The sequence below is a fragment of the Salvelinus alpinus genome, chromosome 29 (assembly GCF_045679555.1).
Source record: "Salvelinus alpinus chromosome 29, SLU_Salpinus.1, whole genome shotgun sequence".
Classification (NCBI taxonomy): Eukaryota; Metazoa; Chordata; class Actinopteri; order Salmoniformes; family Salmonidae; genus Salvelinus; species Salvelinus alpinus.
In genome coordinates, this window is record NC_092114.1 from 18,010,327 (window position 1) to 18,024,984 (window position 14,658).

General features: G+C 43.3%; 1 protein-coding gene across 2 annotated transcripts in view; it reads right to left on the reverse strand.

The window, feature by feature from the left end:
• Positions 1-14,658, reverse strand: part of LOC139559192 (ataxin-1-like) — a 197,338-nt gene that overhangs the window by 118,324 nt on the left and 64,356 nt on the right. The window lies entirely within an intron of this gene.

A 14,658-nucleotide genomic window follows, 5' to 3' on the forward strand; every position in this document is an offset into this window, starting at 1 on the left:
GAGTTTGAACCCAGTGCTGGGCTATATTAGTATTTTGGGGGGGGTGATCTCTGAGTCTTGTGAGTTTGAACCCAGTGCTGGGCCATATTAGTATTTTGGGGGGGGTGATCTCTGAGTCTTGTGAGTTTGAACCCAGTGCTGGGCTATATTAGTATTTTGGGGGGGGTGATCTCTGAGTCTTGTGAGTTTGAACCCAGTGCTGGGCTATATTAGTATTTTGGGGGGGGTGATCTCTGAGTCTTGTGAGTTTGAACCCAGTGCTGGGCTATATTAGTATTTTGGGGGGGGGTGATCTCTGAGTCTTGTGAGTTTGAACACAGTGCTGGGCTATATTAGTATTTTGGGGGGGGGTGATCTCTGAGTCTTGTGAGTTTGAACCCAGTGCTGGGCCATATTAGTATTTTGGGGGGGGTGAGCTCTGAGTCTTGAGAGTTTGAACCCAGTGCTGGGCTATATTAGTATTTTCTGCTCTGAGGAAGGTATATATCGACATCCTCAGGACATTTTCAAACGTCCGAAATCAACGGCTCTTTCTTGTGACCAGCCTGTTCTCAAGTTGAACAGATTTTTGTTGTTGTTGTCTGTTTGTTAGTCTTTAATAAATCGCTGGGGAGCAAGACAGAGTTATATAGTCAGTACCAGACAGATATTATATAGTTATATAGTCAGTACCAGACAGACATTACAGAGTTATATAGTCAGTACCAGACAGACATTACAGAGTTATATAGTCAGTACCAGACAGACATTATAGAGTTATATAGTCAGTACCAGACAGACATTATATAGTTATATAGTCAGTACCAGACAGACATTATATAGTTATATAGTCAGTACCAGACAGACATTATAGAGTTATATAGTCAGTACCAGACAGACATTATAGAGTTATATAGTCAGTACCAGACAGACATTACAGAGTTATATAGTCAGTACCAGACAGACATTATATAGTTATATAGTCAGTACCAGACAGACATTATATAGTTATATAGTCAGTACCAGACAGACATTATATAGTTATATAGTCAGTACCAGACAGACATTACAGAGAACATACAAAACCCAATTATGTTTATTTGTGTGTGTGTGTGTGTGTGTGTGTGTGTGTGTGTGTGTGTGTGTGTGTGTGTGTGTGTGTGTGTGTGTGTGTGTGTGTGTGTGTGTGTGTGTGTGTGTGTGTGTGTGTGTGTGTGTGTGTGTGTGTGTGTGTGTGTGTCTGTCTGTCTGCATGGTACACAGTGTACCAGAAACAAACTGATTGGTTTCCATGGGAAAGCTTAGTGGATACTGTACAACAATTGCTCTTGAAACTTTCCATGTGTACAGATCAACCTGATCCAGAGACAGTACAGGACAGTGTAGTGATCACCTACAGAAACCCCTCCATAGAGGACCATTCACTACGCTGTTGTATGAAAGGTCTAAGGGATAGTTTTAGTTATATAGGTCTAAGGGAGGTCTAAGGGATAGTTTTAGTTATATAGGTCTAAGGGATAGTTTTAGTTATATAGGTCTAAGGGAGGTCTAAGGGATAGTTTTAGTTATATAGGTCTAAGGGAGGTCTAAGGGATAGTTTTAGTTATATAGGTCGAAGGGATAGTTTTAGTTATATAGGTCTAAGGGATAGTTTTAGTTATATAGGTCTAAGGGAGGTCGAAGGGATAGTTTTAGTTATATAGGTCTAAGGGAGGTCTAAGGGATAGTTTTAGTTATATAGGTCTAAGGGAGGTCTAAGGGATAGTTTTAGTTATATAGGTCGAAGGGATAGTTTTAGTTATATAGGTCTAAGGGATAGTTTTAGTTATATAGGTCTAAGGGAGGTCTAAGGGATAGTTTTAGTTATATAGGTCTAAGGGAGGTCTAAGGGATAGTTTTAGTTATATAGGTCTAAGGGAGGTCTAAGGGATAGTTTTAGTTATATAGGTCTAGGGGAGGTCTAAGGGATAGTTTTAGTTATATAGGTCTAAGGGAGGTCTAAGGGATAGTTTTAGTTATATAGGTCTAAGGGAGGTCGAATGGATAGTTTTAGTTATATAGGTCTAAGGGAGGTCTAAGGGATAGTTTTAGTTATATAGGTCTAAGGGAGGTCGAAGGGATAGTTTTAGTTATATAGGTCTAAGGGAGGTCGAAGGGATAGTTTTAGTTATATAGGTCTAAGGGATAGTTTTAGTTATATAGCTCTAAGGGAGGTCTAAGGGATAGTTTTAGTTATATAGGTCGAAGGGATAGTTTTAGTTATATAGGTCTAAGGGATAGTTTTAGTTATATAGGTCTAAGGGAGGTCTAAGGGATAGTTTTAGTTATATAGGTCTAAGGGATAGTTTTAGTTATATAGGTCTAAGGGAGGTCTAAGGGATAGTTTAAGTTATATAGGTCTAAGGGAGGTCTAAGGGATAGTTTTAGTTATATAGGTCTAAGGGAGGTCTAAGGGATAGTTTCAGTTATATAGGTCTAAGGGATAGTTTTAGTTATATAGGTCTAAGGGAGGTCTAAGGGATAGTCTTAGTTATATAGGTCTAAGGGAGGTCTAAGGGATAGTTTTAGTTATATAGGTCTAAGGGAGGTCTAAGGGATAGTTTTAGTTATATAGGTCTAAGGGAGGTCTAAGGGATAGTTTTAGTTATATAGGTCTAAGGGAGGTCTAAGGGATAGTTTTAGTTATATAGGTCGAAGGGATAGTTTTAGTTATATAGGTCTAAGGGATAGTTTTAGTTATATAGGTCTAAGGGAGGTCTAAGGGATAGTTTTAGTTATATAGGTCTAAGGGAGGTCTAAGGGATAGTTTTAGTTATATAGGTCTAAGGGAGGTCCAAGGGATAGTTTTAGTTATATAGGTCTAAGGGAGGTCTAAGGGATAGTTTTAGTTATATAGGTCGAAGGGATAGTTTTAGTTATATAGGTCTAAGGGATAGTTTTAGTTATATAGGTCTAAGGGAGGTCTAAGGGATAGTTTTAGTTATATAGGTCTAAGGGAGGTCTAAGGGATAGTTTTAGTTATATAGGTCTAAGGGATAGTTTTAGTTATATAGGTCTAAGGGAGGTCTAAGGGATAGTTTTAGTTATATAGGTCTAAGGGAGGTCTAAGGGATAGTTTTAGTTATATAGGTCTAAGGGAGGTCTAAGGGATAGTTTTAGTTATATAGGTCTAAGGGAGGTCTAAGGGATAGTTTTAGTTATATAGGTCTAAGGGATAGTTTTAGTTATATAGGTCTAAGGGATAGTTTTAGTTATATAGGTCTAAGGGAGGTCTAAGGGATAGTTTTAGTTATATAGGTCTAAGGGAGGTCTAAGGGATAGTTTTAGTTATATAGGTCTAAGGGAGGTCTAAGGGATAGTTTTAGTTATATAGGTCTAAGGGAGGTCTAAGGGATAGTTTTAGTTATATAGGTCTAAGGGAGGTCTAAGGGATAGTTTTAGTTATATAGGTCTAAGGGATAGTTTTAGTTATATAGGTCTAAGGGAGGTCTAAGGGATAGTTTTAGTTATATAGGTCTAAGGGAGGTCTAAGGGATAGTTTTAGTTATATAGGTCTAAGGGAGGTCTAAGGGATAGTTTTAGTTATATAGGTCTAAGGGAGGTCTAAGGGATAGTTTTAGTTATATAGGTCGAAGGGATAGTTTTAGTTATATAGGTCTAAGGGATAGTTTTAGTTATATAGGTCTAAGGGAGGTCTAAGGGATAGTTTTAGTTATATAGGTCTAAGGGAGGTCTAAGGGATAGTTTTAGTTATATAGGTCTAAGGGATAGTTTTAGTTATATAGGTCTAAGGGAGGTCTAAGGGATAGTTTTAGTTATATAGGTCTAAGGGAGGTCTAAGGGATAGTTTTAGTTATATAGGTCTAAGGGAGGTCTAAGGGATAGTTTTAGTTATATAGGTCTAAGGGAGGTCTAAGGGATAGTTTTAGTTATATAGGTCGAAGGGATAGTTTTAGTTATATAGGTCTAAGGGATAGTTTTAGTTATATAGGTCTAAGGGAGGTCTAAGGGATAGTTTTAGTTATATAGGTCTAAGGGAGGTCTAAGGGATAGTTTTAGTTATATAGGTCTAAGGGAGGTCTAAGGGATAGTTTTAGTTATATAGGTCTAAGGGATAGTTTTAGTTATATAGGTCTAAGGGAGGTCTAAGGGATAGTTTTAGTTATATAGGTCTAAGGGAGGTCTAAGGGATAGTTTTAGTTATATAGGTCTAAGGGAGGTCTAAGGGATAGTTTTAGTTATATAGGTCTAAGGGAGGTCTAAGGGATAGTTTTAGTTATATAGGTCTAAGGGATAGTTTTAGTTATATAGGTCTAAGGGAGGTCTAAGGGATAGTTTTAGTTATATAGGTCTAAGGGAGGTCTAAGGGATAGTTTTAGTTATATAGGTCTAAGGGAGGTCTAAGGGATAGTTTTAGTTATATAGGTCTAAGGGAGGTCGAAGGGATAGTTTTAGTTATATAGGTCTAAGGGAGGTCTAAGGAATAGTTTTTGTTATATAGGTCTAAGGGAGGTCTAAGGGATAGTTTTAGTTATATAGGTCTAAGGGAGGTCTAAGGGATAGTTTTAGTTATATAGGTCTAGGGGAGGTCTAAGGGATAGTTTTAGTTATATAGGTCTAAGGGAGGTCTAAGGGATAGTTTTAGTTATATAGGTCTAAGGGAGGTCTAAGGGATAGTTTTAGTTATATAGGTCTAAGGGAGGTCGAAGGGATAGTTTTAGTTATATAGGTCTAAGGGAGGTCTAAGGGATAGTTTTAGTTATATAGGTCTAAGGGAGGTCTAAGGGATAGTTTTAGTTATAGAGGTCTAAGGGAGGTCTAAGGGATAGTTTTAGTTATATAGGTCTAAGGGAGGTCTAAGGGATAGTTTTAGTTATATAGGTCTAAGGGATAGTTTTAGTTATATAGGTCTAAGGGATAGTTTTAGTTATATAGGTCTAAGGGAGGTCTAAGGGATAGTTTTAGTTATATAGGTCTAAGGGAGGTCTAAGGGATAGTTTTAGTTATATAGGTCTAAGGGATAGTTTTAGTTATATAGGTCTAGGGGAGGTCTAAGGGATAGTTTTAGTTATATAGGTCTAAGGGAGGTCTAAGGGATAGTTTTAGTTATATAGGTCTAAGGGAGGTCTAAGGGATAGTTTTAGTTATATAGGTCTAAGGGAGGTCTAAGGGATAGTTTTAGTTATATAGGTCTAAGGGATAGTTTTAGTTATATAGGTCTAAGGGATAGTTTTAGTTATATAGGTCTAAGGGAGGTCTAAGGGATAGTTTTAGTTATATAGGTCTAAGGGAGGTCTAAGGGATAGTTTTAGTTATATAGGTCTAAGGGAGGTATAAGGGATAGTTTTAGTTATATAGGTCTAAGGGAGGTCTAAGGGATAGTTTTAGTTATATAGGTCTAAGGGAGGTCTAAGGGATAGTTTTAGTTATATAGGTCTAAGGGAGGTCTAAGGGATAGTTTTAGTTATATAGGTCGAAGGGATAGTTTTAGTTATATAGGTCTAAGGGATAGTTTTAGTTATATAGGTCTAAGGGAGGTCTAAGGGATAGTTTTAGTTATATAGGTCTAAGGGAGGTCTAAGGGATAGTTTTAGTTATATAGGTCTAAGGGATAGTTTTAGTTATATAGGTCTAAGGGAGGTCTAAGGGATAGTTTTAGTTATATAGGTCGAAGGGATAGTTTTAGTTATATAGGTCTAAGGGATAGTTTTAGTTATATAGGTCTAAGGGATAGTTTTAGTTATATAGGTCTAAGGGAGGTCTAAGGGATAGTTTTAGTTATATAGGTCTAAGGGAGGTCTAAGGGATAGTTTTAGTTATATAGGTCTAAGGGAGGTCTAAGGGATAGTTTTAGTTATATAGGTCTAAGGGAGGTCTAAGGGATAGTTTTAGTTATATAGGTCTAAGGGATAGTTTTAGTTATATAGGTCTAAGGTTTAGTTTTAGTTATATAGGTCTAAGGGAGGTCTAAGGGATAGTTTTAGTTATATAGGTCTAAGGGAGGTCTAAGGAATAGTTTTAGTTATATAGGTCTAAGGGATAGTTTTAGTTATATAGGTCTAAGGGAGGTCGAATGGATAGTTTTAGTTATATAGGTCTAAGGGAGGTCTATAGTTTTAGTTATATAGGTCTAAGGGATAGTTTTAGTTATATAGGTCTAAGGGATAGTTTTAGTTATATAGGTCTAAGGGATAGTTTTAGTTATATAGGTCTAAGGGAGGTCTAAGGGATAGTTTTAGTTATATAGGTCTAAGGGATAGTTTTAGTTATATAGGTCTAAGGGAGGTCGAATGGATAGTTTTAGTTATATAGGTCTAAGGGAGGTCTAAGGGATAGTTTTAGTTATATAGGTCTAAGGGAGGTCTAAGGGATAGTTTTAGTTATATAGGTCTAAGGGAGGTCTAAGGGATAGTTTTAGGTCAGTGGGGAGGACTTGAGCTGTGCTTCTGTTACTGAGCGAGGCTTTCCTTTCACATGCACGCACGCACGTCTTAGTAATTAAACCAGAGGCTCTGCAGTGTGAATGAAATCATCAGGGCTCATAAGGTTCAATTAACTAATGGTTCAGTATTCAAGAGATGGGATAGTGTGTGTGTGTGTGTGTGTGTGTGTGTGTGTGTGTGTGTGTGTGTGTGTGTGTGTGTGTGTGTGTGTGTGTGTGTGTGTGTGTGTGTGTGTGTGTGTGTGTGTGTGTGTGTGTGTGTGTGTGTGTGTGTGTGTGTGTGTGTGTGTGTGTGCATGAGTGCATGTGTGTGTGTGGGGGGGGTGTATTCATGCACACAGAAGTGCATTATATGAGAGAGAGAGAGAGAGAGAGAGAGAGAGAGAGAGAGAGACAGAGACAGAGACAGAGACAGAGACAGAGACAGAGACAGAGACAGAGACAAACGACCTGAGAGCACAGCAGGAAAGGGAGTGATTGAAAAAGCTTCTTCTACTTTCCCCAATGCACAAGTGGTTATCTCCACCCTGCTGCCACGAAAAGACTTCCACCCTGCTACCATACAGCGGGTAAACGTAAGAATTTCCCGTGACTGTGTCTCAAAACCAAATGTTTTCCTGGCCCACCACTCCACCCTGGACTTGAACAGCCTTTACAACCAGGTCCACCTATATAAGGCAGCAGTGCCCACCTTCGCCCGGAAACTAAAGGACATCGCTCTCAAACGTAGCCCCAACACTTCACACAGGAGCAACAGATCAATAGACACCCCGCCCAGACAAGCGAGACACCCTCCCAGACCTGCGGGATCCAACCCCCCCCGGACCTACACATAGAGGACCTACATCCAGACCACAGCACCCCCAGCCACATACACAACCCCACCCCAACCAATCATCACCCCCCCAAGTCAACCATGCCCACACCCCATTTAGACCCCTAGAGATCAGACCTATGTCCCTCCAGCCCACCCCGTGCCCCCCACTCCCACAAAGAGGGCCTTAACATGGAAGTCACACATGCACCAAGGCTGTGAGCGGGCAAACAGGCCCAACCCCCACTCTTACACTAGCCCAAGCCAATGGCATGTACCAGATGCTCAGCAGGCTCTGCTCACACTTACTGGCCCGAGGCCAAACCACAAGACTGACAACATTGACACGTTATGGAACACAAAGCCTTCACTATCTCATCCTGGAATATCCAAGGCCTGAGGTCATTTGCCTTTGGCCTAAAGAGCAGGAACCTGGACTATATCAAATAAATCTGAAATACAGACATTGTCATCCTACAAGAAATCTGGTATTGAGGAGACGGACCCACTGGTTGCCCTCTAGGTTACAGAGAGCTGATAGTCCCATCCACCAAACTACCAGGTGTGAAACAGGGAAGAGACTCCGGGGGTATGCTAATTTGGTTTAGAGCAAACCTAACTCACTCTATTAAATTAATCAAAACAGGAACATTTTACATTTGGCTAGAAATTCAAAAGGGCATTTTTTTAACAGAGAAAAATGTCCTTCTGTGTGCTACCTACACCCCACCACTAGAATCCCCATGCTTTAATGAAGACAGCTTCTCCATCCTGGAGAGGGGAAATCAATCATTTTCATGCCCAGGGACATGTACTAGTCTGTGGTGACCTAAATGCCAGATCCGGACAAGTACCTGACACCCTCAGCACACAGGGGAACAAACACCTACCTGTAGGTGACAGCATTCCCTCCCCCATATGCCCCCCTAGGCACAACTATGACAACATAACCAACATAAACCGGTCACAACTCCTGCAGCTTTGTCGCACTCTGGGTATGTACATAGTCAATGGTAGGCTTCGAGGGGACTCCTATTGTAGGTACACCTATAGCTCATCTTCTGGCAGTAGTACTGTAGACTACTTTATCACTGACCTCAACCCAGAGTCTCTCAGTGCATTCACAGTCAGCCCACTGACACCCCTATGAGATCACAGCAAAATCACAGTCTACTTGAACAGAGCAATACTCAATCATGAGGCATCAAAGCCAAAGGAACTGAGTAATATTAAGAAATGATATAGATGGAAGGAATGTAGTGTGGAAACCTACCAAGAAACAATTCAATCCCTTTTAGACAACTTCCTGGACAAAACATTCCACTGTAATAGTGAAGGTGTAAACTTGGCAGTAGAAAATCTAAACAGTATATTTGACCTCTCAGCTTCCCTATCAAATCAAAAAAATTAAAGCAGACAACTGAAGAAAATGAACAACAATGACAAATGGTTGATGAAGAATACAAAATCCTAAGAAAGAAATTGAGAAACCTGTCCAACCAAAAACACAGAGACCCAGAAAACCTGAGTCTATGCCTTCACTATGGTGAATCACTAAAACAATACAGAAATACACTATGGAAAAAGAAGGAACAGCATGTCAGAAATCAGCTCAATGTAATTGAAGAATCCTGTCACGAATTCCGCCGAAGTCGGCTCCTCTCCTTGTTCGGGCGGCATTTGGCGATCGACGTCACCGGCTTTCTAGCCATCGCTGCTCCATTTTTCATATTTCCATTTGTTTTGTCTTGTTCCATACACACCTGGTTTTCATTCCCTAATCACACTGCATGTATTTAGTCCTCTTTTCCCCTCCATGTCTTTGTGTGAAATTGTTTTATGTTATGTGGGTATTGTCACGCGCCAGACTTTTGTTTCATGTTCCGTGTTTTGGGCACTTTAATGTACTTATGTGCTTTCGTTTGGACCGGAATAAAAAGTGCGCCTGTTAACTACACTCTGCTCTCCTGCACCTGACTTCACCTCCCGTACACACCCGTAACAAACCCATAGACTCTAACCACTTCTGGGAAAATTGAAAAACACTAAACAAACTACAACATGAAGAATTATGTATCCAAAATGGAGATGTATGGATAAACCACTTCTTCAATCTTTTTGGCTCTATAACAAAGAACAAACAGGAAAAACATATACATGATCAAATAAAAATCTTAGAATCAAATATTAAAGACTACCAGAACCCACTGGATTATCCAATTACCTTGAATGAACTACAGGACAAAATACAAACCCTCCAACCCAAAAAGGCCTGTGGTGTTGATGGCATCCTCAATGAAATTATAAAATATACAGACAACAAATTTCAATTGTCTATACTTAAACTCTTTAACATCATCCTCAGCTCTGGTATATTCCCCAATATTTGGAAACAAGGACTGATCACCCCAATCCACAAAAGTAATAACTACCGTGGGATATGTGTCAACAGCAACCTTGGGAAAATCCTCTGCATTATCATTAACAGCAGACTCGTATATTTCCTCAGTGAAAACGATGTACTGAGCAAATGTCAAATTGTCTTTTTACCAAATTACCGTATGACAGACCACGTATTCACCCTGCACACACTAATTGACAAACAAACAAATCAAAACAAAGGCAAAGTCTTCTCATGCTTTGTTGATTTCAAAAAAGCCTTCGACTCAATTTGGCGTGAGGTTCTGCTATACAAAATAATGGAAAGTGGTGTTGGGGGAAAAACATAAAACATTATAAAATTCATGTACACAAACAACAAGTCAGCGGTTAAAATTGGCAAAAAACACACACATTTCTTTCCACAGGGCCGTGGGGTGAGACAGGGCCGTGGGGTGAGACAGGGCCGTGGGGTGAGACAGGGCCGTGGGGTGAGACAGGGCCATGGGGTGAGACAGGGCCGTGGGGTGAGACAGGGATGCAGCTTAAGCCCCACCCTCTTCAACATATATATCAACGACCAGCTGCAGTAACTAGCTGAGTTTCCTGTTAGCAGTATGAACAGTTGTATAGTTGAGTCACCCAGTACAGTTGTATAATGGAGTCAGTCATCCACTATAGTTGTCTATGGAGTCAGTCATCCACTACAGTTGTCTAGTGGAGTCAGTCATCCACTACAGTTGTATAGTGGAGTCAGTCATCCACTACAGTTGTCTAGTGGAGTCAGTCATCCACTACAGTTGTATAGTGGAGTCAGTCATCCACTACAGTTGTCTAGTGGAGTCAGTCATCCACTACAGTTGTCTAGTGGAGTCAGTCATCCACTACAGTTGTATAGTGGAGTCAGTCATCCACTACAGTTGTCTAGTGGAGTCAGTCATCCACTACAGTTGTATAGTGGAGTCAGTCATCCACTACAGTTGTCTAGTGGAGTCAGTCATCCACTACAGTTGTCTAGTGTAGTCAGTCATCCACTACAGTTGTATAGTGGAGTCAGTCATCCACTACAGTTGTCTAGTGTAGTCAGTCATCCACTACAGTTGTATAGTGGAGTCAGTCATCCACTACAGTTGTATAGTGGACTCAGTCATCCACCACAGTTGTATAACAAGACAGCTACAGCTGCTTTAAACCCATTGACATACAGACTACCTGCGCGCACACACACACACACACACACACACACACACACACACACACACACACACACACACACACACACACACACACACACACACACACATATATATAGATATATAGACCAATGTAGCCAGAATCCAAGTGACTCTCACACAGTGGTACAGTGGTACAGTGGTGCAGTGGTGCAGTGGTGCAGGGGTACAGTAGTGCAGTGGTGCAGGGGTACAGTAGTGCAGTGGTGCAGGGGTACAGTAGTGCAGTGGTGCAGTGATACAGTAGTACAGTGGTGCAGCGGTACATGGGTGCAGTGGTACCGTGGTGCAGTGGTACAGTGCTGTAGGGGTACAGGGGTACAGGGGTACAGTGGTGCAGTGATACAGTGCTGTAGGGGTACAGGGGTACAGTGGTGCAGTGATACAGTGCTGTAGGGGTACAGGGGTACCGTGGCGCAGTGGTGCAGCGGTACATGGGTGCAGTGGTACAGTGGTGCAGTGGTACAGTGATACAGGGGCGCAGTGGTGCAGTGGTACAGTAGTGCAGTGGTGCAGGGGTACAGTAGTGCAGTGGTGCAGTGATACAGTGGTACAGTGGTGCAGTAGTACAGTGGTACAGGGGTACAGGGGTACAGTGGTGCAGGGGTGCAGGGGTACAGTAGTGCAGTGGTGCAGTGATACAGTAGTGCAGTGGTACAGTAGTACAGTGGTGCAGTGGTACAGTGGTGTAGTGGTGTAGTGGTGTAGGGGTACAGTTGTGTATGGGTACAGGGGTACAGGGGTACAGTGGTGCAGTGGTACAGTGCTGTAGGGGTACAGGGGTACAGTGGTACCGTGGTGCAGTGGTGTAGGGGTACAGGGGTACCGTGGTGCAGTGGTACAGTAGTGTAGGGGTACAGGGGTACAGTGGTGCAGTGGTACAGTGGTGTAGGGGTACAGGGGTACAGTGGTGCAGTGGTACAGTGGTGTAGGGGTACAGGGGTACAGTGGTACAGTGGTGTAGGGGTACAGTGGTGCAGTGGTACAGTGGTACAGTGGTGCAGTGGTACAGTGGTGTAGGGGTACAGTGGTACAGTAGTACAGTGGTACAGTGATGCAGTGGTACAGTGGTGTAGGGGTACAATGGTGTAGGGGTAAAGGGTTACAGTGGTGTAGGGGTACAGGGGTACAGTAGTACAGGGTTACAGTGGTGTAGGGGTACAGGGGTACAGTAGTACAGGGGTACAGTGGTACAGTAGTACAGTGGTACAGTGATGCAGTGGTACAGTGGTGTAGGGGTACAGTGGTGTAGGGGTAAAGGGTTACAGTGGTGTAGGGGTACAGGGGTACAGTAGTACAGGGGTACAGTGGTACAGTAGTACAGTGGTACAGTGATGCAGTGGTACAGTGGTGTAGGGGTACAGTGGTGTAGGGGTACAGTGGTGTAGGGGTAAAGGGTTACAGTGGTGTAGGGGTACAGGGGTACAGTAGTACAGTGGTACAGTGGTGCAGTGGTACAGTGGTGTAGGGGTACAGTGGTACAGTAGTACAGTGGTACAGTGATGCAGTGGTACAGTGGTGTAGGGGTACAATGGTGTAGGGGTAAAGGGTTACAGTGGTGTAGGGGTACAGGGGTACAGTAGTACAGGGTTACAGTGGTGTAGGGGTACAGGGGTACAGTAGTACAGGGGTACAGTGGTACAGTAGTACAGTGGTACAGTGATGCAGTGGTACAGTGGTGTAGGGGTACAGTGGTGTAGGGGTAAAGGGTTACAGTGGTGTAGGGGTACAGGGGTACAGTAGTACAGGGGTACAGTGGTACAGTAGTACAGTGGTACAGTGATGCAGTGGTACAGTGGTGTAGGGGTACAGTGGTGTAGGGGTACAGTGGTGTAGGGGTAAAGGGTTACAGTGGTGTAGGGGTACAGGGGTACAGTAGTACAGGGTTACAGTGGTGTAGGGGTACAGGGGTACAGTGGTACAGTGATGCAGGGTTACAGGGTGTGAGACTGACTGGAGGAGAAGATAGAAATAGGAGCTCCACAGCAGGAGGGCTCGGCCCATGGTCACCAAATTAGTCACAACGTCTTAGTGGACTAAGAGCTAGACAGAAGAGTACTTTCACGCACGCACGCACGCACACACACACACACACACACACACACACACACACACACACACACACACACACACACACACACACACACACACACACACACACACACACACACACACACACACACACACACACACACACACACACACACACACACACACACACACACACACACACACACACACACACACACACACACACAGACGAGAGGGAAGTGAAATTTGATGTGGGGATTTTATTCTAGTTGTTCTCAATAAGCCCCTGGATTTCATCTGACATTTCCCCAAGAAGAGCTAATGCATCACTCTTAGTTGGAAGGCCAACGCTAACTCATCACACATCTGGGAAGAGAGAGATAAAGAAGGATAAAAAGAGAGAAAAGGAATGGAAAGAAAAGAAAGCGAGAGATGAAGGGAAACAAGAGGGTGAGAGAGTCATGAAGAGGGAGTGAGAGAAAGAGAGAGAGAGCTAAGAAGAGGGAACGAGAGAAAGAGAGAGAGAGACAGAGAGAGAAAGAGAGAGAAAGAGAGAGAAAGAGAGATCGAATGAGAGGGGGTACAAGAAGAGAAGGAAGGGTCTGGGTTATGATCAGGGTTAGGGTCTGGGTTAGGGTCTGGGTTAAGGTCTGGGTTAGGATCAGGGTTTGGATCAGGGTCTGGATTAGGGTCTGGGTTAGGATCAGGGTTAGGATCAGGGTTGGGTTAGGGTCTGGGTTAGGATCAGGGTTAGGGTCTGGGTTAGGGTCTGGGTTAGGTTCAGGGTTAGGATCTGGGTTAGAGTCTGGGTTAGGATCAGGGTTAGGGTCTGGGTTAGGGTCTGGGTTAGGATCAGGGTTAGGATCAGGGTCTGGGTTAGGTTCAGGGTTAGGATCAGGGTTAGGGTTTGGGTTAGGGTCTGGGTTAGGGTCTGGGTTAGGGTCTGGGTTAGGTTCAGGGTTAGGATCTGGGTTAGGGTCTGGGTTAGGATCAGGGTTAGGTTCAGGGTTAGGATCAGGGTCTGGGTTAGGATCAGGGTCTGGGTCAGGGTGTGGGTTAGGATCAGGGTATGGGTGGGTTAGGGTCTGGGTTAGGATCAGGGTCTGGGTTAGGATAAGGGTCTGGGTTAGGATCTGGGTTAGGATCAGGGTTATGATCAGGGTCTGGGTTAGGGTCTGAGTTAGGATCATGGTCTGGGTCAGGATCAGGGTCTGGGTTAGGGTCTGGGTTAGGATCAGGGTCTGGGTTAGGATCAGGGTCTGGGATAGGATCAGGGTCTGGGTTAGGATCAGGGTCAGGGTTAGGATTAGGGTCTGGGTTAGGGTCTGGGTTGGGATCAGGGTCTGGGTTAGGATCAGAGTCTGGGTTAGGGTCTGGGTTAGGTTCAGGGTTAGGATCAGGGTCTGGGTTAGGATCAGGGTCTGGGTCAGGATCAGGGTTAGGGTCTGTGTTAGGATCAGGGTCTGGGTTAGGGTCTGGGTTAAGATCAGGGTCAGGGTCTGGGTTAGGGTCTGGGTTAGGGTTAGGGTCTGAAGGGCTCAGACGTCTGTGAGTCAGCAGCAGTCAGTGGAATGGGTGGAGACAGCACGATGGAGAGAGGGAGGGACTGCCGAGGGACGGGGGAAAATAGACAGTGTACATTTTCACACCTCTGTGGGAGGAGCCTGACCTTGGGTTAGTACACTGACCAATCACACACACACACACACACAAACACAGCCGTTCGGTAGTGGAACTTCTGTCACAGAACACCAGGGTTGTAAACACTGTGGAAACTAAGC